Below are 22613 nucleotides of genomic sequence, written 5' to 3'. Positions count from 1 at the left end.
TGATCCTGTACATGCCTAATTCTGTCACCCCCAGCTGTCAGCAAGGAGTGCAAGGCAGATTAATCCAAAGAGAAGAGCAGGTAACATCCCATAGTGCCAAACCCATTCTTAGCCGAGAGGGACTTTACTGAGAGGGGCTTCTGATTCCCTAAATCTTAGGAAGGACCCTAACCTTCCTGTGTTGGGCCTCAAACCCAAGTTCAGTCAAGCATCTTTGCCTTTTATTAAGAGGAGCCTTTAACCTACTCTGTCTTAGGAGAGACTGTAACTCTCCTAAGTTGGACTTCTGACTTAGTCCCATCCTTTACCTGGGTAACCCCCCGACTAACCCACAGTTGGCCGATCAGTGCTGCTGTCTGTTTCCTTTGGGTTGGGGTTCTCCTCAGTATTGTCCTTCTGTGGCGCACCAGAAAGATGTTACCAGGCCCCACCCCTTACCCAACGTTAGCCTTGTCCCTTCCATGGTCACCAGAAAGATGTTACCAGAAAGAGGTCCCAATCCAGACCCCAAGAAAGGGTTCTTGGATCTCACACAAGAAGGAATTTGACGTGAGTCCATACAGTAAAGTGAAAGGAAATTTTTTAAGGAAAGTAAGAGTAGCCCCAAGGTTGCCCATTTTTATGGTTATTTCTTGATTATATGCTAAACAAGGAGTGGATCATTCATGTTTCCCCTTTGTAGACCATATAGGGTAACTTCCTGACTTTGCCATGGTATTTGTAAACTGCCATGGCACAGGTGGGAGTGTAGCAGTGAGGACGACCAGAGGTCATTCTTGTCGCCATCTTGGTTTTGCTGGGTTTTGGCCGACCTCTTTGCTGCAAACGGTTTTATCAGCAAGGTCTTTATGACCTGTATCTTGTGCCAACCTTCTATCTCATCCTGTGACTTAAATGTCTCACTTCCTGGGAATGCAGCCCAGCAGGTCTCAGCCTCATTTGACCCAGCTGCTATTCAAGACGGAGTTGCTCTGGTCCAAATGCCTCTGACAGTATAACTAAAATTTTTTACCTGTTGATTAGCAATTCCTCTTTTCCTCATCTCCTCAGCCCCTGGCAGCCATGATCCTATCCTTTGCTTCCATGAGTTTGACTATTTTATTTTATTTTATTTTATTTGAGATGGAATCTCACTCATCGCCCAGGCTGGAATACAGTGGCATGATCTTGGCTCACTGCAACCTCCACCTCCCAGGTTAAAGCAATTCTCCTGCCTCAGCCTCCTGAGTAGCTGGGACTACAGGTGTGTGCTACTATGCCCGGCTAATTTGTATTTTTAGTAGAGACAAGGTTTCACCATGTTGGTCAGACTAGTCTCAAACTCCTGACCTCAAGCGACCCAACTGCCTCGGCCTCCCAAAGTGTCGGGATTACAGGTGTGAGCCACTGCACCCGGCCAGAGTTTGACTATTTTAGCCACATCATAGAAGGGAAATCACACCGTATTTGTCCTTCTGTGACTGGTTTATTCCTCTTAGCATAATGTCTTTCAGGTTCATCCAAGTTGTTGCATGTTGAATGATTTCCTTATGTATATATATTTGACGTGTATATATACATATGTATATATACGTAGATATGTTCATTATCCATTCATCTGCCAATGGACATTTAGGTTGTTTCCACATTTTGGCTGTTGTGAATAGTGCTGCAGGAAACATGGGAATGTACAAATCTCTTCAAGATTCTGATTTCAATTCTTATGGTTGTCCTATTTTTAATTTTTTGAGGAATCTCCATACTTTTTCCACAGGAGCTATACCATTTTGCATTTCCATCAACAGTGTACAGGGTTCCAATTTCTCCACAACCTTGCCAACAACGATCGTCTTTTGTTTTTTTTTTTTTTTTTGATAAAAGCCATCCTGAGAGGTGTGAGGTGGTACCTCATTCTGGCCTTGATTTGTATTTTTCTGATGATTAGTGACATATTTTCAGATACCCGTTGGTCATATGTATGTCTTCTTTTGACTAATGTCTATTCAGGTTCTTTGCCCATTTTAAAATTAGGTTATTAGGTTTTTTTGTTGTTGTTGTTTTTGGCTATTGAGTTGTAAGAAATGAAAGCTTTTAACCTACATGCAAATGTGCAGTACAAAATCACTGTAGTGTTCACAGATAATCACAGGATTTCTAAAACTGTGAAGTCATAATATGCCACAGCAGTGGGGGCTGATAACAGGCCACAAATTTAAAGTCGTGTAGTAAGCATCTTTCCATTTTGTAGGTGTAGCTCTGTGAGTGAATCCTTGTATTTGGGGATCCTCTGCCCCTCCTCCTCACCAGGGCCTGCCCTCAGCTCATGGACATTCTAGAAGAATGGTGGACAGAAAGTAGCATGGAAAGGAGGGCCCTGGAAGTGCGAGGGTGCTGAGGACAGCGCTGATGACACAACCCCTCCTGCCTCTACATCATAGAACACCATGTAACCATTTAGAGAGAAGCTGAAGAACAGTAGACAGTAATCTGAAATAAAGCACATCCATGCCACATTTGTAAGTAACAAAAGCCAGTTTCAAAACCAAACTCTGTGCATTGTGGGTCTTTTTGGAGAAGGTATATATACATATGCCAGAACACAAAATCGAGATGAAAAATCCATGAACCCACTGTGGGATTATGTGATTTTTAGTTTTCTGGCTTTCTTAAAACTTCCAGAGTTTTTACGATGAATACATACTACTTTTGTAGTCAGAGAAAAGTATTTTATTTTAAAATGCTAATATGCAAGAAAGAGGAAAGGAGGAGGGAGAAAAAAGGGGAGGAAAGAGAAAGGGAAGGGCCCCCTTTCTGTTGTGCTTGGTTGGCTGGTTTCCATCTGTCCTGGGGGCTCCAGAGAGTGGGAGACAAAAGGACCGAGAGTCAGGGAGTGGTGCTGGGCCTGGAGCCAGCAGGGGGACAGAGTGGGATATATAGAGTCCTCCGACAGCCCCTTCAGGGAGGGACAGTATAGACTGGGACAGTCTGTACTCCCAGTGGCCTCGTCACAGCCCTGTTCAAGAGTGGCAGGACCTGGGAACCCACAGACAGATGCAGGCTGTGACTTGGGAGTGACTGCCGGGCATCCCAGGGTTGCACAGACCCCACATCTCAGAGGCTGTGCAGGGTTCAACTCCCTCGCTGAATATCTCCAACTCTGGTTATTAGTTATAAAGCATTGTCTAGAAATGTGTCATAGTGTGCAATTTTAGTTAGTTTATATAAACACATGTACTGTTTATAATATAAATAACTTTTTAATTTCCACATGCACTCTCTTCAGTTTTCAGGATAACAAAGAGTTGCACAGACACATAGCTGTGCAATACACACACACACACACACACATACACACATACACATACACACACATGCGCGCACACACACACACACACTCACACACATACATACACACATACACACACACACATATACACACACACACACACACACACACACACACACAGCTCTTCTCCCTTATGGGGCCAGGTGCTTGACTTTTGCTACTCCCATTCCTCCCCTTTCCAGCTGTCACATCATGTCCCTGAGGGGTCACCTTGTCCCCAAGAAGCCCTCAAAGGAGGAGCAGGGGCAGCAGAAACTGGACAGCAAGTTTTATGAGGGCTGGGCCACAGCGTTGCTCACAGCCGTATTCCCGGTGCCTGGCATCTTGGTGCTTGTTGAATCTTTGCTGGTGAATGACCCAATGCATGAATGCATCCTCAGCACCCCTGGCTTCTCAGGGCCTTGCTCCAGGACTCTGGGGGTCCCGGCTCTGGGTGGGTTACCCACCTGGTGTCACTTTTTCCTCCTTCAGGACTGGGGAAGAACTGTCTTTGTGTGCTCTTTTCCCACTAGGAGTGGTCCTCTTCCTTTGTGGATTCCAAACTCCAGCATGCCTAAGAATCATTCGGGGAGTTTGTCCCCCACCCCGGTGAGCCCTGGGACCTGCTTTATAGTGAGGTGGCTCTGAAGTATACAGCCCCTCCCATGGGGGCTGCACTTTACAACTTTACTTTTTTTGGATAGCACTTAGATGGGAGCTGTCCAAATCCTTCTCTGCCATGACTAAAAGACTCAGAATCTGATTTGCTTCATAGCCATTCGTTAAGCCTTACGGTTCTGTCTTGACAAAGACAAGTCAGAGTCACTGGGGTTCTCTGGAGGACTCAGCCAGCCTGGGTTTTAGATTCAAGTTGACCTGGGTTCACCTTGCTTCTTATTTTGGGGGTGGGTTGGGTTGTTATCTGTGTCTTCCTATCAGTGGAATGAAAACTCAAACATGCAGGGTGGTTGTGAAGATTACAGAGATGACCTAAGCGAAGTGCCTAGCACCGACCAGCTCAGCAATGGGAGCACAGTGTGGTGGGGCAGGGGGGTTGATCCCACAACCTGGGGTCTGCGGTCGCCCGGTGGGAGGCCTGGGGGAGACCAGAGGGTGGGCAAGGGGAAGTGGGGAGTTTGCGGATGGATGGGACTCTTCACTCTCACCGTGACCTTGGCCCCTAGGGGTGGAGGTCACTCCCTGCAAATGCTAATCCCGGGTTTACCCTCATCAGCCGCTTGCCTGCTGTACTCTTCCATCAACTGTGTGACCAGTGCCCTAAATTACAGTCTACAGTTTTCAATATACGAGTCGTTTCTATTTTTTTGGTTAGATCCTGACTGATACGGAGAGGAAATGCCACAGAATGAAAGAAGTGAGAGGAACTGCCTCTGACCAGGCCAGGGTAGGAGACGAAGGCAGATTGAAGGCAGATACCTCTTGGAATCTTGCCAAGTCAAGGAGAGGGGAGGAATCTAGGAAGAAGAAAATTGTTGGGTTAAGGATCACTAGAGGAGTTTTCTTTTGTTTGTTTGTTTTTTTTAAGGGACAAGGTCTTGTTCTGTTGCCCAGGCTGGAGTGCAGTAGTGTGATCATAGCTCATTGCAGCCTCAAATTACTGGACTCAAGCAATCTTCTTGCTTCAGTCTACTGAGTAGCTAGGACCACAGGTGCCTACCACCATGACTGGTCAATTAAAAACATGAAAAAAAAAAAAAAAAAAAAAGACGGGATCTCTCTATGTTGCCCAGGCTGTTCTCAAACTCCTGGCCTCAAGCAGTCCTCCCAGATCCTCCCATCTAGGACTCCCAAAGCACTGGGATTATAGCCATGAGTCACTGTGCCCTGCCAAGGGGGTAGGGATTTAAGCAAAGGCTCAGAGGTCTGTGGCTGCCCAGGGAGTATGAGATTCATCTCAGCACCTTCTCTGGTTCTCTCCACCTGGCCTCTTTCCAGGGCTCTTGGCTGCTCTACTTCACCTCAGTTGCAGCCACAGCTGCACCAAGAGCCTCTCGTACCCTCACAGTTCCACTGTCAGTCTGGTTCCTCCCTCCTCTGACAGCCACAGGTGCAGCTCCAGAGCAGGCCCTGAAAACTGGCTCCCAAGAGGCCTCCAGAGGGGTCAAGAGGTTGGGTGAGCTTTGCCCAGGGCAGGCAAGGGGTGGGAGATGAGGGCAGCACCTTCAGTGCTCTGATAACTGCCGGGCGGTGAGATTTATTCTCAAGCCTGCAAAGTGCCCAGCTGTGGCAAGGCAGTGGCTGGAACGGTCACGTGTCCCTGGTCTCTGCGTCCCATGGTGCCTGTCTCTGTCTTTCTTCCTCCTTTCTCACTGCCTGGAGGATGTGGGCCAAGACAGAAGGTCTTCTGGTTTCCTGGATGAAGACTAAGGCTGGCAAAGCAGGTTGGATTCAAATTGGGGAGGCCACTCAATGGCCTTTGAAGAGCCCAGGCTATGTCTGAAAGGCAACGTGGAGTCAGTGAAGAGTTTTCAGCAAGAAAGCGACCAGTTTCACCTTAAAGAAAATTTACCGAGTCCTTCCTGGGTGTCAGGTGGAGGTTTTACTGGGGCTGAGTGGGGAATGAAAGGAGGCTGGGTCTGCAGAGCAGATCGACCTTGAGGTTGTACATTTTAACAGAGGTGGGGCGTGGTCCTTGGGGTGCTTAATAGGAGCCAGGTAGGACTTCTAGAACCCCCTGAGGCCACACCATGTGACACCACATTGAACTCTGGCCCTGCTGACCATCTATGAGCCACGTAGCAGGGCCCATCTCTCCCTGCAAGACCCTCCAGCAGGTCTTCCCTCCCTGAATGCTCTTTAGCTCTGCTAGTGCCTGTAATCAGAATGATGGCAATATATTAAAAATAATGGCATCAATGTGTTCAGTACTTCATTTAATCCCTCCAACAATCCTAACAAAGTGGGTATTTTTGCCCTCATTGATGAAGAAGTTGAGGCACAGAGAGATTTTGTAACTTGCTCAAGGTCACATAGCTACCAAGGAGCCGAGGTAGGAGAGTGGAAAGATCAACAGTTTCCAAAACCGAGAGAAGTCCGCTGGCACCTGCTCCAGCCTGACTAACTCTGAGATCCTGAACAACTCACTTACCTTTCTGGCTGTCAACTTTCCCATGGGTAAAATGCCAAGAACTACATGAGCTGGGTATAAAACTGTGTGGTGCCTAGAAAGTAGTAAGTGTGGAATACAACTGAGCAATTCCACTTCTGTTTTCCTGTTACTATTATTTCACCATGTAGAAATCCCTGCCTGCTACCAGGGCGCTGGGCAGTGCCCGGCCCTTTCCTCTGCAGCCTCACGAGCCCAGCAAGCATTGGAGGAGGAGGCTTCCAGGATCATGCTGGAGGTGTTCTCTTCACAGGCAGGACTCGCCCCAGTGATTTTCTTTGCATTCTTCTCTTTGCTCCCCCATCATGAGCATAGAGAAGAGGCCATCTTAGCTCCTGTTGTCAGGAGTATGGATATTCCTGCTGTTTTTTTCAGAGGTGAACTCTGTGCCTGGAGATAGATCAATGGATTTAAATTTTATAATTAGAAAGGGCCTTGGGGTGTTCAATTTCCCTCATTTTACAAACGAGGAAAATGAAGCTCTAGAGGGGTGAGTGAGTTGCTTAGCTGGGTATAATGGGGCTTTTTTCTCTCCCACCTTGGTCTTTTCAGTATGTCTTTATTTTGTCTGTTCAAATGATACATGCACCAGCTCCTGGGCTTCCTTGCTCCTTTCCTGCAAGCCTCAGCCTCATCAACTGCATCTATGGAGTGTGATGCTTTCAGCAGTCGTCACTCTCTTATCCTTACACTCTTAAAATCGTATGAGCTGAGTGCCCAGGGCAGAGGTGATGTGTACGTGGCATGGAGTCAGTCATTCACAAGGCTGAGGGCTCTTGGACTCCTACCCCCCTGTGGCTGGTGGCTCCACCCAGATCAGGAGAGAAGACTGTGAGGTGTCATTTGCAGGCAAACCAATCTCTGAGACCATCAGATTTGTAACCTGATGTGCTGAAAGAGTTTCTTGTCCCCTTGAGGTGGCACTACAAACAACCCCTTCCCTCTTTCTAGGTGGATTTGGGCCTATTCATAAGAAAAGGGAGGCAAACACCCTAAGCAGTCACAGAAATTGCTCTGGGACAGAGAATGTGCTCACACCTTCTCACCTGGAGCTGGGACCAGCAGGTTTTTGATGCTGGTGATCAAATTAACCTCAGACAGGAAGAATTTCCTGTCTTGCTTGTTTGTTTAATAAAGGAACAAGAATTGGAAAATAGTTAAGTTGGAGAAATGAGTATATGTTCATTCTTGCCTATTAACCATCATAAATCCCAAAGGATTTAGAGTTTGGAGGAAGATCACTGACTCTACACCCTGTAACGGCCCCTTTGCTGAGAGGTGTCTATCCACAGCAGTTGAGTATCAGATGGGATGGTGGCTCCCCAAACCCCACCAAAACAGCTTGGTGTTGAGGCAAAGCCAAGTTCATTACATACCCCAGTAAAGGGGATTCTGAGACTTAGGAGTGCCTCGGAAAAGAGGGCAAATGTGGTGGTCATTAAGTGTGTTGACTCCTGAGTGAGTGAGTTTTTGATGTGGGGGTGGATTAGCATTGGGAAAGCTGGGGACATATTAGGGTCAGGGGACACAGGGAGGTGAGGATTTGGGCTAGATTGCTGCTATTGTTGGTCCTGAGAAGGGGAGTAAATGGACTAGATTTTCAGGAAATTCTTCAAAGAAACCATAAATTACCTATGGGCCATCTTCCCAAGGGAGTTTCTGGGAGCAGCGGTGTTGGTGGCTGGTGGCTGGAAGGACCATGGTGTGAGTGTGCATAGGATGCTGCCGGCGTGTGGACTGCTCCTGTTCTCCCGAGGACTGGTGTAGAGGACCCCAGGAAGACTTCCCTGGCTTTTGTTCCCTGTCCTCAAGATAGCTTCTGTCCTTTGTAAAACTCCATGTTGCTCAGCACAGGCCCTTTGGAGTCAGAGTTTCCAGATGTCTGGTATCACAAAGCCCCCTCTTCTGTCTCATTTTTCTCTTGGACACACAGTGGCACAGAGTTCGAGATGCAGGAGCAAAAGGTTGACAACCACTGGGGAGGCCCATGTGCATCAGACCTCAGTGCACACAGAATAGTGCTCAGACCAAGTGAAGGCACTTGGGTACCCACACGTTTCCTGGGGCCCATCGGGGCTGTGCTGCAGGGCAGCCTGACCTAGTCCCAGGGCTCCCAGAGTGTTTCTGAAATTGCCAAATTTAATTTAAAAATATATGTTTAACAAATTGAAAATAGTAAATGTTCAGTAGAGAAAATTTCTCTTTGTATAGATTTTAAAATTGTGGTAAAATATACATAACTAAAATTCAAAATTTTAACCATCTTTAGATGTACAATGAGTGGCATTAAGTACATTCACAATATTGTGCAAACATCACTACCCATCTCTAGAACTTTCCCATTCCCCCAAACAGAAACTCTGTGCTCATTAAACAGCAACTCCCCATCCTCCCCTCTCCCAGCTCTTGGTAACCACATTCTACTTCCTTTCTCTATGAATCTGACCACTCTAGGTGTTACTGGAAAGGGGTACCAATCCAGATCTCAAGAGAGGGTTCTTGGATCTTGTGCAAGGAAGAATTCAGGGTGAGTCCATACAGTAAAGTGAAAGTAGGTTTATTAAGAAAGTAGAGGAATAAAAGAATGGCTACTCCACAGACAGAGCAGCCCCGAGGGCTGCTGGTGCCCATTTTTATGGTTATTTTTGATGACATGCTAAACAAGGGGTGGATTATTCATGCCTCCCCTTTTTAGACCATATAGTATAACTTTCTGACATTGCCATGGCATTTGTAAACTGTCATGGGGCGGGTGGGGGTGTAGTAGTGAGCATGACCAGTGGTCACTCATCATCATCTTGGTTTTGGTGGGTTTTAGCCGGCTTCTTTACTGCAAGCTGTTATAGAAGACAGGAGGGAAACCCCATCCAGTTTTTTTTTTTTTCAGGCATCTGCAGCAAAGTTTATAACTGACCAGTTTGCCAGGCCATGTTGAACAGTAGGCTTATGGGTTCTAAGGCCATGTTCTATCCTAAGGTACCCCTCTTTATGACAGAACAATACAGAAAGACACAGAGAGCACACTAGATTCACTACAGCTTAAGACTAGGCTCACAAATCCTTTTTTCTATTAAAACTTTACAGACGAGATAAACAATGATTTTTGGCATGGGTTCAACTGATTTGCACAGAGAAAGAAAGGAAAGGGAAGGGAGAAAAGCATTGTCTGTGGCAGGGTGGGGAAGGCAAGGGAGGCCAGAGAAAGACATGCCCATTGCAGCCGACACTGAATCAAAATTTCAGGTGGTCCCTTGTCAATCATGAAGGGATCTTTTCCAGCCATCCCATCAGCTCTCAAGTTTCCTTTTTTAGGGAGGAAAAAGCTCCCTAAGTCCCACGATCCTATACATGCCTAATTCTGTCACCCCCAGCTGCCAGCATGAAGTATTGCTCCTCACACTTGAGGGCATCAGCTGCAGGGGTCTGCCTGCAGACCGCGACCCAAACGATGGACCAATAAAATGTACACTGACACACAGATATTCTGTTTTGCCCGTCCAGCTGAGTGTCCGACTGCCTGCACACCAAGAGAGGTTTGTCACTGCTGCTTGTCCAGGCATTTATTTGGTATACAATTAACAACAGAAGCTTTGAGTAAACACACTTGCGGATAATTAACATGGTTAAGAGAGTAGTTCTAGGAATGATTAAAGCTCAGGTACCCCGGTTTAAAGTAAATACCACTGGGGGCAATATCCCTGGTCAACCGCCACCTGAGAGGGCCATCTAGCTCAAAGGTTAGTTAATGGAGGTAGGGTAAACAGACTTAACTGGGAAGCCTCTGTTGTCCCTAGTACTTACCCTATGACCTAATATTCCAAGGTAAGAACCGGCTGCCTTCAGTCTGTTCAATTATTGCAAGCTGTGTAATCTTTTGGCCTTCCAACACGTTTGTGACTATTCCCTATAACTTTCCCTAATATTTACCTTTAATATTTCTGCCACCATCCTGAGTGAATCCCGACATTGGCAAAGAGTGCAAGGCAGATTAATCCAAAGAGAATAGCAGTTAACATCCCATAGTGCCAAATCCATTCTTAGCTGAGAGGGACTTCACTGAGAGGGGCCTCTAACCCCCTAAATCTTAGGAAGGACTCTGACCTTCCTATGTTGAGCCTCAAACCCATGTTCAGTCAAGCGTCCTTGCCTTTTATTGAGCGGGGCCTTTAGCCCACTTGTCTTAGGAGAGACTAACTTTCTTAAGTTGGGCCTGTAACCCAATCCCATTCTTTACCCAGGTATGTGCACCCTACTTACCCAAAGTTCCCAATCAGTGCTGCAGTCTATTTCCTTTGGGTTGGGGTTCTCAGTGTTGTCCCTTGCATGGCTCAACAGAAAGATATTACCGGAATGGAGTCTCAATCCAGACCCCAAGAGAAGGTTCTTGGATCTCGCACAAGAGAGAATTCAGTGCAAGTTCATAGAGTAAAGTGAATGCAAGCTTATTAAGAAAGTAAAGAAATAAAGAATGGCTACTCCACAGGCAGAGCAGCCCCAAGGGCTGCGAGTTGCCCATTTTTATGATTATTTCTTGATGATGTGCTAAACAAGGGGTGGATTTTTTATGCCTCTCCTTTTTAGACCATATAGGGTAACTTCCTGACGTTGCATGGCATTTGTAAACTCTCTTGGTGCTGGTGGGAGTGTAGCAGTGAGGACGACCAGAGGTGACTCTTGTTGCCATCTTGGTTTTGGTAGGTTTTGGCTGGCTTTTTACTGCAAGCTGTTTTATCAGCAAGGTCTTCATGACCTGTGTCGTGTGCCAACCTCCTGTCTCTTCCTGTGACTTAGAATGACTAACTGTCTGGGAATGCAGCCCATTAGGTCTCAGCCTCATTTTACCCAGTCCCTATTCAAGATGGAATTGCTCTGGTTCGTATGCCTCTGACATAAGTACCTAGAATGACTGGAATAATACAGCATTTGTTCTTTTGTGCCTGGCTTATTTCACTTAGTGTAATGTTTTCAATATGTATAGTTTTTTGAAAGTGTAAATTTTATATTACATTGTCTTATCAGCATATAAATTATTTAAATTATTAGCATATTTCAAAATTTGAGGAAGTTATATATCAAACACCCAAGACCCCCACCACCTGGATTTCATGGAAGGTAACACTTTGCAGTGTTTGCCTCATAATTATTTTCATAAAGTTTTCATGAGTCAGGTTTCACTGACTGATAAACCAGTCTTCCTTGTGGTTCACACACAGAAAAGCAGGGTTGTAGAGAGGATAATAAGAGACCCTGAGCTGCCTGTCTGAATTCGGATCCAGCTCCCTTACTAGCTGTGTGCTATGAACAAGTTACACAGTCTTTCTGTGAATCCACTTCCCTTCTGAAAAATGGGGATGGTCATACTAATATCTACCTCCTCGTTGCTATCGCCAGGATTGAGTGAGTCAGTAAATTGCCTAGACTGAGGCTGGTTGTTATTCCTTCAAGATGTGGCTACAATTTCTCTGTGGCCCTTTCCATTTCTTCCCCCTTGTCTCATATTTTTTATTTTTATTTTTTTAAGACACAGTCTTGCTCTGTGGCCCAGGCTGGAGTGCAGTGATGCTATCACAGCTCACTCTAGCCTTGTTCTCCCTGGCTCAAGTGATCCTCCTGCCTGAGCTTCCCAAGTAGCTGGGACTATAGGCGCCTGCCGCCTGCCCAGCTGTCTTTTTGTATTTCTCTTCTGTAGAGAAGGGTTTCGTCATGTCACACAGACTAGTCTTGAACTCCTTGGCTCAAAGAATCCACCCACCTTGGCATCCCAGAGTGCTGGGGTTATAGGCGTGAGCCACCGCACCAGGCCCTTCTCTCATCTTTTAAAATTCCTCAGACACCTGGCCCTTGACCACTATTGAGTTCTTCATTTGTCAGAAATAATGAGGTGCGACATTGGCCTTGGTCCATTTAAAAGAAATGCCAACCATCTCCCCCAGTCTTGGGCAGGAACCCGCCTTGGTAATTCACTCCCCTCATCCCTGGCCCTCGGTACCTGGGTAGCCACTTCCCAGCCCAGGACAACATAGGCAGCACTCTCAGAAGTTCTTATTTTGGACCTGGTGAGGGGCTTCTTTTTGCCTGGCACCTTCCATTTGTAAATACATCACTGTATGCAAATAAAGCATCACAGAACCCTGGGTGCATGTGGACAATTTAACAAATGGAGCTGAAGGTAATGCTTTTTAAATTTGTAGGTAAATTCTGGAATGTTTTAACTTCAAGGAAATAATTTTAATATGCCCTCCTGCATTTCTCTCTCATCCCCAGCTCATTAAAGATAGAGTTTTGCCTGAATGTAATTAATTTAAAAATGTTATTCTTAATAGAAAAGGTGCTTTATAAGCCAATTAAATGGCAGTCAACAGATTAGAGGGAAATGCTTATTTTACTTAAGTGTCAAAACAAATACACCTCAATGCGTTTCACTGGCACTGCTCTTCATATAAAATGCTAATTATAAATAAATTCATATTAAAGACAAAAACTAAGGCAAGTGGCACCAGTTTTGGCATATGGTAGGTGCCCAATGCATGTTGAACAAAATAGTGACAATGCCTTTGCCACAGCTTTTAAGATGTGAATATACATCCACCCGGCCACACACGTAGGTACACAGGCACATAAAATTTGCACACATTCGCTAATTCTGACAGGCTTCCTCTCCATCTAGGTGCACACGTTATTGTAATGGCCTGGATGGTCCTTGCTTTGCTGTTCACACGGAGCAGGACCAGGGCTGATCCTGCGGACGTGCTGCCCCCTAGTGGAAATAAGAAGACTTGCATGGTCAGCCAAATGAAAGAAAACAGTCACCATGTTAAGAGCTCAGTTAGCTGTCGTCATTGCATTTATTTAATGACCTGATAGATGAAAAGAAAACTATGAAGGAGACGGAGAAGGAACAGCCCGAGGAAAACCCTCACAGAGCCTAGGGCAGTGATGAGCACAGAGTAGCTCCCAGCAAATATTTGCCGATTGATGAAAAGGATAAGCTTAGGTGCTGTAGATGTTGTTTCACAGACACTGGGGGGTGGAGCTTGGTGCTGGCATACACAGTGAACTGAGTGATTCTTCACAAACACCGAGAATCCTGCTGAGTCTTGAATTTTTTAAATATTCACTTTCAGTAATGGATTAATCCACCCAGCACTGTTAGAGAGGTGTGTGGCTTCTCTCCATCAGCTTTTTGAGTTACAGCATTGAAAGGGCCAGCCATTTTCCACTCGAAGGGAGTTGAAAAGTGTAGGGATAAAATATACATTCTCGACAAGCACAATCTATGCCCTAAAAACCTCGATTGAACTAGGCATCAATATTTGATGCGAAGTAGCAGTTTCACTCAGGTTCCTTCCAAGATGAAGAAAATAACATGCTTTGCTGAAAGGGGCAAACCAGGGAGCTGAGAATTTAGTGGGAAGATAATGCAATTATAGGTCAGGATAGACACGTTTGCCAATCTTCCTGCAAAGCTTGAAAGATTTACGACCTCTAGATATACCTGTTCCTAATTTACTTGTCACAAATAAGACTGGCACCTTTGCCCAGCAGAGAGGCTGTTAATGAATGGAGAAGCAAGGCAGGCTGCTAGCAGGTACTGCACCTTTAGAGCTCTGAAACAATCTTTAGGCCCTTTTTCCAGTTAAGACTTGAGAAGAAACACACTAGTAAACCTTACATAGAGGGCTTGCCTACAGAGTAAATGTAACAAATTTCTTTGGAGTGTGACCAAAAGGAAAAAAATTTCGTTTAACTCTCAAAAAATAAAGGAAGACCCTGCATTAAAGCCACTCTGTGTGTTATGGGGACAACGAGGTTTAATATAAGAATTAGGGTTTATATGAAGGAACAAGAGCTGGGGGAGTGAAACCAGCTGGAAGGTCATGGAAACAGCTGGAAGGTCAGATTGAACACCTAAGCGGGTGGTTCTCTAACATTTGCCAGGAAACTGCTGCAATTTTCAATTTTCAAGAAACTCTGGAAAAACTCCTACCAAACCTGGCGCTTGACAAGAAGCCTAGAAGCCACTGTGAACCTTCTGTATGCTGTGGCCCCCATGACCTGAGGAGAATTGCCTCTCTCCACTCTCTTCCCAAGCTCAGGCAAGTTTCTCTCATTGGAAAATTGGACTCAACCTGTAAAAGGCAGGAGATTCTAGGAAAGGAAGATCCAGTGAGAAGGAGATGAAAGTGATGCAAAGCTGACAACTAACAACATAGCACAACCTCAAAGCACCTAAATTCCTACATTTGCCTCCTCATTATGTAACCGCCCAATGGGTTCACCTTGTCCGCAACCTAGACAGAGCTGATTTATCAAGACAGGGGAATTGTAATAGAGAAATAGTAATTCACACAGAGCTGACTGTGCAGGAGACCTGAGTTTTATTATTACTCAAATCAGTCTCCCCAGAAACTTGGGGATCAGGGTTTTTAAGGATAATTTGGTGGGTAGGCCAGTGAATCCGGAGTGCTGATTGGTTGGCCCAGGGATGAAACTGTAGGGAGGTCAAAGCTATTCTCTTATGCTGAGTCAGTTCCTGGGTGGGGCCACAGAACTGGTTGGCAGGTCCAGGTGGGGCCATTCAGTTGTTAGAAATGAAAAACTGGAAAAGACATCTCAAAAGGCAGATCCTAGGTTCACAATAGTGATGTCACCTTCAAGAGTAAGTTGGGAAGTTGCAAATCTTATAACCTCCAGAATAATGGCTGGTAATATTTAGAATTCCAGCCCCTCTTGTTCTAACTTGGTGGCTGGTAGCTTTTCATTTGTTTTACAGGGACAGTTTAGCTTTAAACTATAAACTAAATTCCTTCCCAAGGCTAGTTGAGACTACGCCCAGGAATGAACAAAGACTGTTTAGAGGTTAGAAGCAAGATGGGGTCAGTTAAGTCTGATATCTTTCACTGTCATAATTTTCTCAGTTATAATTTTGCAAAGGCAGTTTCAATTATGTGGGACACATTATTCCTTCATGCACTCAATAAATAGTACTTGCGGTGTGTCAGGAATTGGGTTAGGTGATACGGGCAGATTTAACTGTGTAGAAGACTTTATTCCTCCCCAATGTGAGCTGACATTGAACTGAAAGGGGGAAATGGTTTGAATACACAAACCGTGATGATGGCAGGCATTTTTAGGGCTGTTCACAAATATTCTGGCTCTCCTCCAGGCACATGCTAAGATTGTACTTCCCCACCTACTTTGAAATTCGAAGAGACCATATGACTTGCTTTGGTCCACAAAGTGTGGGCAGAAGTGATATGTGTAATTTACATTTGGAAGGTTTAGGAATGATCCATGATTCACCATGCTATCTTCCCCCTGCCATGATCAATCTGTTGAGATGAAGCTTGGGTCAGCCTTAGTCCCAAGAGGATAAGCAGAGCCCCCAGCTGACCTGCGATAGATATGCAATATGATTGGGAAAGAAATCTGTGTAACAAGCCAATAAGAGTTTGGAGTTATTTGTTGTCATAGCAAAAGTAGCCCATCCTGACTGACCTATAACAAGAGTGAGAACAATGTGCAGTGCTGGGGTCCCTGGGGGAGGGGAGGAACTGTTTCCAGATTGCCTTGTACACTGGTTAATCATTCACCACGTGTGGCTTTGGCTTAGCTTGCTCTCTGGAGAAGATCAAAGAAAACAGATAAGCTAGGGAGATACAGCAGTGGGCAAAACAGACCACAAGTATCAATCCATCTTTCTAATGCTATCAGAACATCTCCTTTCCCCGCCATTGTTTTCAGCATGCACTGCCCCCGCCTCTTAGTTTAACTTTAGATGACGGTGAACTGATCACCACAAGATTGGTGAGGATAGAATAACAGTGGGTGGGTGTTTTAAAAATTGTTTCTAACATGATAATCAGAAACAAGAACAGAACTGAAGAAAAGAAATGATCAGAATAGAGATCCACAAGGCCCTAAGGATTTACTATCCAATTTTTAGACTGGTCACAGGTTATTTCAGGGGAATTGATAAGGCTCTAGCTTGGTGTATCAGTCAAACCTACTTGTAGTGGGCAGGAATTCAAGCACAAAACAGCTGAGCTAGCACTTTATAACAAGATGATGGTTTAAAAAAAAGTTTTTTAAGCTTATACATGCTTTCTTTTCTTTTTCTTTTCTTTTTTTATTTTTCTTTTTCTTTTTGGAACAGTTCTTGCTCTGTTGCCCAGGCTGGAGTGCAGTGGCGCAATCTTGGTTCACTGCAACCTCTGCCTCCTGGGTTCAAGCAATTCTCCTGCTTCAGCCTCCTGAGTAGCTGGGATTGCAGGTGTGCACCATGATGCCTGGCTAGTTTTTGTATTTTTGGTAGAGACTGGGTTTCACCATGTTGGCCAGGGTGGTCTCAAACTCCTGACCTCAAGTGATCCACCTGCCTCGGCCTCCCAAAGTGCTGGGATTACAGGCATGAGCCTCTGTGCCCAGCCCAATGTTTTATTTTCTAATCATATATTCTGGTCATATATATTTCTGATATATATTCTTTATATATGTAAATAATATTTTCAGCATTTACATTATACTGTAATTACTATTTATATATTTTTCAACTTTCCTTTTTCTCTTAATATACTAAAATTTGTGTATTTAAATATTCTTTTTCTACATGACTTCAAAACAACACATTTGTCTACTTAAAAACAATACATGAAATATTTATTATACAGACACATAAAAGGGAATGTATTGTATATACTGTTTTACATTGAACTTTTTCCACTTATTACATTGTGAATATCTTTTTACATTATTAATTATTGCTCCAAGACATCATTTTTAGTAAATGATGTGTTCCATTATATGAGTGTAATTTATTTAGCTAATTCTCAGTTGTAGAAAATTTATGAGGCCAGATGTGGTGGTTCAGGCCTGTAATTACAGCACTTTGCGATGCCGAAGCAGGTGGCTCACGAGGTCAGGAGTTTGAGACTAGCCTGGCCAACATAGTGAAACCCAGTCTCTACTAAAAATACAAAAAATTAGCCTGGCATGGTGGCACATGCATGTAATCCATCTACTCGGGAGCCTGAGGCAGGAGAATTGCTTGAACCCAGAAGGTGGAGGCTGCAGTGAGCCGAGACTGCACCACTGTACTCCAGCCTGGGCAACAGAGTGAGACTCTGTCTCAAAAAAAAAAAAAAAAAAAATTTTTTTTCAGGCCAGATTACTAAAATTGGAATAGCCAAATCAAAGTGAATGCACAATTTTAAGGATTTTGATATGTATTTCCAAAATACCCCAAACAAAAGTTATTCCAATAGATGCTGTCACTTCACTAGCAGCATATTAACTTTCCCCTGAAACTTTCCCCACCCTTGCAACCCCGGGTATCATTTTTCTCAAAGTCTGGTCTAACCAGTATTAAATGTTGTTTTATTTTAATTTAAATGTCTTTGGTCGCCAGTGAGGTATGCAGTTTGGAATCATTCCACACTTCCCGTGGCACTGTTCTAGGTCTCTGGGCCCTGATCTGCTTGGTGAATCCTTCACAGTGTTCCTCAGGACAGCTCCCGGCCCTTCTGAGTGCAGGAGGGCAACTCCATCCCGCTCTCAACCCTGGGCTCAGCTACCAACCACTATAGCTTGTGTGGCTCGAGAATCCTTAAAACCCAACCAACAGGGGGCAGAAGAGGGCAGGGTTTATTATGATGAGCATTTATTTGTTTATTGAGATGGAGTCTCGCTCGGTCGCTCAGACTGGAGTGCAGTGGTGCAATCTCAGCTCACTGCAACCTCTGCCTCCTAGGTTCAAGAGATTCTCCTGCCTCAGCCTCTAGAGTAGCTGGGATTACAGGCCTGTGTCACCACGCCTGGCTAATTTTTGTATTTTTAGTAGAGACAGGGTTTCACCATGTTGGTCAGGCTGGTCTTGAACTCCTGACCTCAAGTGATGTGCCTGCCTCAGCCTCCCAAAGTGCTGGGATTACAGGTGTGAGCCACTTCGCCTATGACGGGCATTTTACTGAAGAAGAAACCAAAGGCTTTGCCAAAGTCACACAGCAATAATTGCCAGATCCGATAATAGAACGCAGGTCTTCTAACTCCACATCTGGTGCCTTTTCAGGACCTCTGAAGTTAGAGACAAATGAAAGAAGCTGGGAAGTGGTGAAAACAGTCTCAAGGCATTTCTCCTTTGACAAATATTCAGATAACAATTTTCTATGACCACAAAAAGGTTGAATCTCATTTAACACATGTTTATAAAGCTCCTACTACATATCTAGAAAGGCAATGTGGATACAGCAGGGAGCAAGAGCACCCACAATTCCTGCCCTGGTGGAGCTTCTCATAATGCGGCAAGGATACCCGCTTCCAGTGACACAGCTTCTGCGTTCACACCTCGGCTCTATCACACAATAGATATAGGATGCTGGGCACGTTACTTAAAAATGTCTGCTTCTAAATGTCCCCATCTTTGTGGTGGGGACAGTAATCATACCTGACAGGTCAAGTTATAGGATTAAGTGAGATGACACATGTAAAAGCCCAGCTTATGTAGTCAGTGCTTGCAAATATTAACCATGATTACTACTGTAATTCTCAAGTGGAACCTCTACGGACGAAACCATTTACATTATTCATAACAATGGCAACTATTATTGAGCGACCATTTATTGAGTGCCTATAAATCAGCGTGGACTTCAATACTTTCCTAAACTTCCTTGATGGTAATAATCCTCTGAGATACTTTTTTTTTTTTTTTTAAAGGAAAAATTCCCAGCTTCTCCAATCTCCTAGAGTTGGGAGTTCCTCTAGAGGGCCTTGGGAATCTATTTGTTTTTAAATTTATCATTTTAGCCATTTTTAAGTGTACAATTCCGTGGCATTAAGTACAGTCACACGGTGCAGTCACCACCATCCGCCTCCAGAACTCTTTTCATCTTCCCAAACTGAAACTCTCTCCACATCAAACACTAACTTCCCACTTTCCCCTCCCCTCAGCCCTTGGCAACCACCATTCTTTCTGTCTCCATGAATTTCATTACTCTGGGCACCTCATATAAGTGGAATCATACAGTATTTCTCTTTTCGTGTCTGTCTTATTTCACTTCGCATCATTTCTTCAAGGCTCATCCATGTTGTAGGGTGTGTCAGAATTTCCTTCCCTTTTAAGGCTGGATGCTATTCCATGGCATGTATAGACCGCATTTGGTTATCTATGCATCTGTTGGTGGGCATTTGGGTTGCTTCCACCTCTTGGTGATTTCCCATCTCACTCTATACACCATGGCAGCAGGAAAGCATTCAATGCTTTTCTGGCTCTGCTAGAGACAAGCTCATCAGACAAATGAGGACTCTTTTTGAGCATTTCGCACCCACTGATGTCACCTGTGAATTCACCAGGTTTAGTGAAGGTTACTAAATTCCGAACAAACACTCCTTTCCCAGTGTACCCCGGTGCTATTGACCCAGTTCTGAGACCTCTCGCTTCCTCTTGATGACTTGAGGATCTGCAGCTCACTCCATGCTTGCAGCTACAGGGCATGCCATACACCTAGTCGTTCCATACACATGGGCATTTCATACACCTGGGCCTATCATATGCCTGGACATGCCATACATCTGGGCCCGCCATACACCTGGGGATACTGTACACCTAGGCATGCCGTACACCTGGGCACACCATAACCAGGGCATGCCATGTGCCTGGGCACACTGTACACCTGGGCATACTGTACCCTTGGGCATGCCGTACACCTGGGCATGCTGTATGCTTGGGCATACTATACCCCTGGGCATACTGTATGCCCAAGTACACAAATAAGGCCAGGCTGGCTGTGTCACTAGTACCCTAGGTTACAAGATCATCTCTTTGGGGTGCTATTCCTAATTATGCCATAGACAAGTAGTAGACAAACTGGATATATGGTCACTCTATGTGCAGGGATTGTTTCACCTAAATATGTTTTGAGTTCTTGCTGCTGCCTGAAGAAGAGTCACCATTTCTCATCGATGAAAGCAGATAGCCAAGGCTGCCTGTGTAAAAAATCACCACCTTGAATGCCCCCATCCGGGCAGCTTCACTCTCTGCCCCAGTGTTGCTCACACCTGATTCTAGGGAAGACTCACTAAGGCTAATCCATCAGCAAATGCCTGGTGGCCCAACACTTGGAGCCCCACAAAGCAATCAGGGTCCCTCCATCAATTGAGAAGGTGAAGACGTGAGGAAGTGAGGTAGGAGGCCTTCCGTGCCCCTCTCCAGGTGTCTTCTGGAGGACTGTTGTGGAGGAGGCAGCCAGACCAGTTCCCTGTCAGGGGATAAATAGGAAGACTTTGATCTTGTGAAAAGTTAAAAAGTTGTTTTTCCCTCGATGTCACTACTCGAGGTCCAGATGAAGAAAATGTCTTCTTCATCTTCTTTCCCTTCTCTTTCTTAACTCCACAAATGAAACTGAACGATCTATCAGAGATTGCTGGTTGCCTCCCCTCAACCCCAGAGCTGCTATAGCAACAGAAGTTGGAACTGGACACAAGATCATCCCACAAAAGACCATATGTCTTAGCTCCCCATGCAGCTCTGGGTACCTTGTGAGTAGATTCTGGTCAATGGGAGGTGATTACAAGTGAAAGGAATGTGCAAAGCCTTTTCTTTCCCATTTTTCTGTTGGCTGAAACAAGGATACTTCCTTCTGAGCCACTTTTGACCATGTAGGCAAGAGCAACATACTTAGGGAGTGAGGAAGCAATGACATGGAAGGAGCCTGGGTCCCTGAGTGTTCACGTGGAGCAGAGACATCTCCCCTGGATTAGCTTCCTCTGCACTGTTACACAAGAGAAAAATAAATATGTATATTCTTATCTGAGTTATGGAAGCCAAACTGATATTCTAATATAATAGCCTTAAATTAGAGAAAAAAGAAAAAAAATAGGAGGAGAGAGGAAGGTCTGGGAAGAGAGGTAGGTAGGAGGTAGGTGCAGGAGGTGAAAAAAATACCGGACAGCAGATATTTCATTTATTCCAACCCCAAAAGTACCGTCAGTCTCAGCCTTCTACCTTGGGTTTGGAAAATCACACTCAATTTTTCTGTTGATTGTCATGTAAATGTTTGATAAAGAAGCATAAGCATTCATGAGAAGACTATATCTTTTTTCTACAAGTTCCAATAAAATGCTGCAGTATATCACTTTAAAATGATTGAGGATAAGGCTGAGTCCCTGAATTTGTCTTTCCAAAGTATTATATAATCCACTCATAATTATTCACTTTCCTTTTACATTTTCAGAAAATGAGACCTATTCCTACAATGATTTATGAAACTCGATTTTGGGTACTATAATCTATTTTGCTATTAATCTTTGCTGAATACATTTAGAAAAATAAACTGACTAGGATATATAGTATTCTCAAAGTCAACTACAAATAATTTGGAGCTTATTCTTAGACAAATCTGTTCAGTGGCTGCTCTCCAGTGAAGTCCTCCCCACTTCCACCTGGATGGCCATCTTAGCTTCCTAAGGAACTGTGGCAGTCTACTATACCTGTGGCCCCAATAAGCCATTCTCACACCCTTGTGTAGTCCCCTCCCCTTAATCTGAGCTAGTCCTGTGATTTGACTAAATCAATAGAATTGGGTAGGAAAACTAGGGCGCTAGTTCCCAGTTTCAGCCTGAAGGCTTGGCCGTGTCCACCTTTGAACTGTTGGATGCCCTGAGTAGCCATTTAAGTATTCCAGCCACTTCACTGGAGAGACCATGTGGAGAGGAAGAGGCTCCCCATTTGCGCCTAGACCCAGACAACCCACTACTGATTGCAGTCACACAAGTGCCACTGGCACACCCAACAGAAGCCCAGCTAAACTGCAGATTTGTAAGCAAATATAATGATCGTTGTTTCAAGCCAGGAAAGTCTTGGGATGGTTTGTACATAGTAATAGATAAACAAATCATTAGCCTTTCTTGAATCATATGGAGCTCCTACTTAAGTTTCCTAAATGGAATTTTCTCACAATTCCATTTGCCACATCATCTTCTGTTCTAAGTTTTTAACCAGCCAGGGTCGCCATATACTGTTGTGTGGATTGTACACTGTACCAGGGCACCTGCCAAGGGAGCCAGTGGGGACTGCTTAGCTAGCCTTCACCTGGAGAGGGCACTTTTTCTAAATTGAAGGAAATGTTTTATGGCTCCCAGAAGTCTGATAACAGGCACTGTGTAGAATTGAATCCAAAGTTGTTGAAC

The sequence above is a fragment of the Macaca mulatta genome, chromosome 17 (genome assembly GCF_049350105.2).
Source record: "Macaca mulatta isolate MMU2019108-1 chromosome 17, T2T-MMU8v2.0, whole genome shotgun sequence".
NCBI lineage: Eukaryota > Metazoa > Chordata > Mammalia > Primates > Cercopithecidae > Macaca > Macaca mulatta.
Note: the sequence above shows the minus strand (reverse complement) of the source record.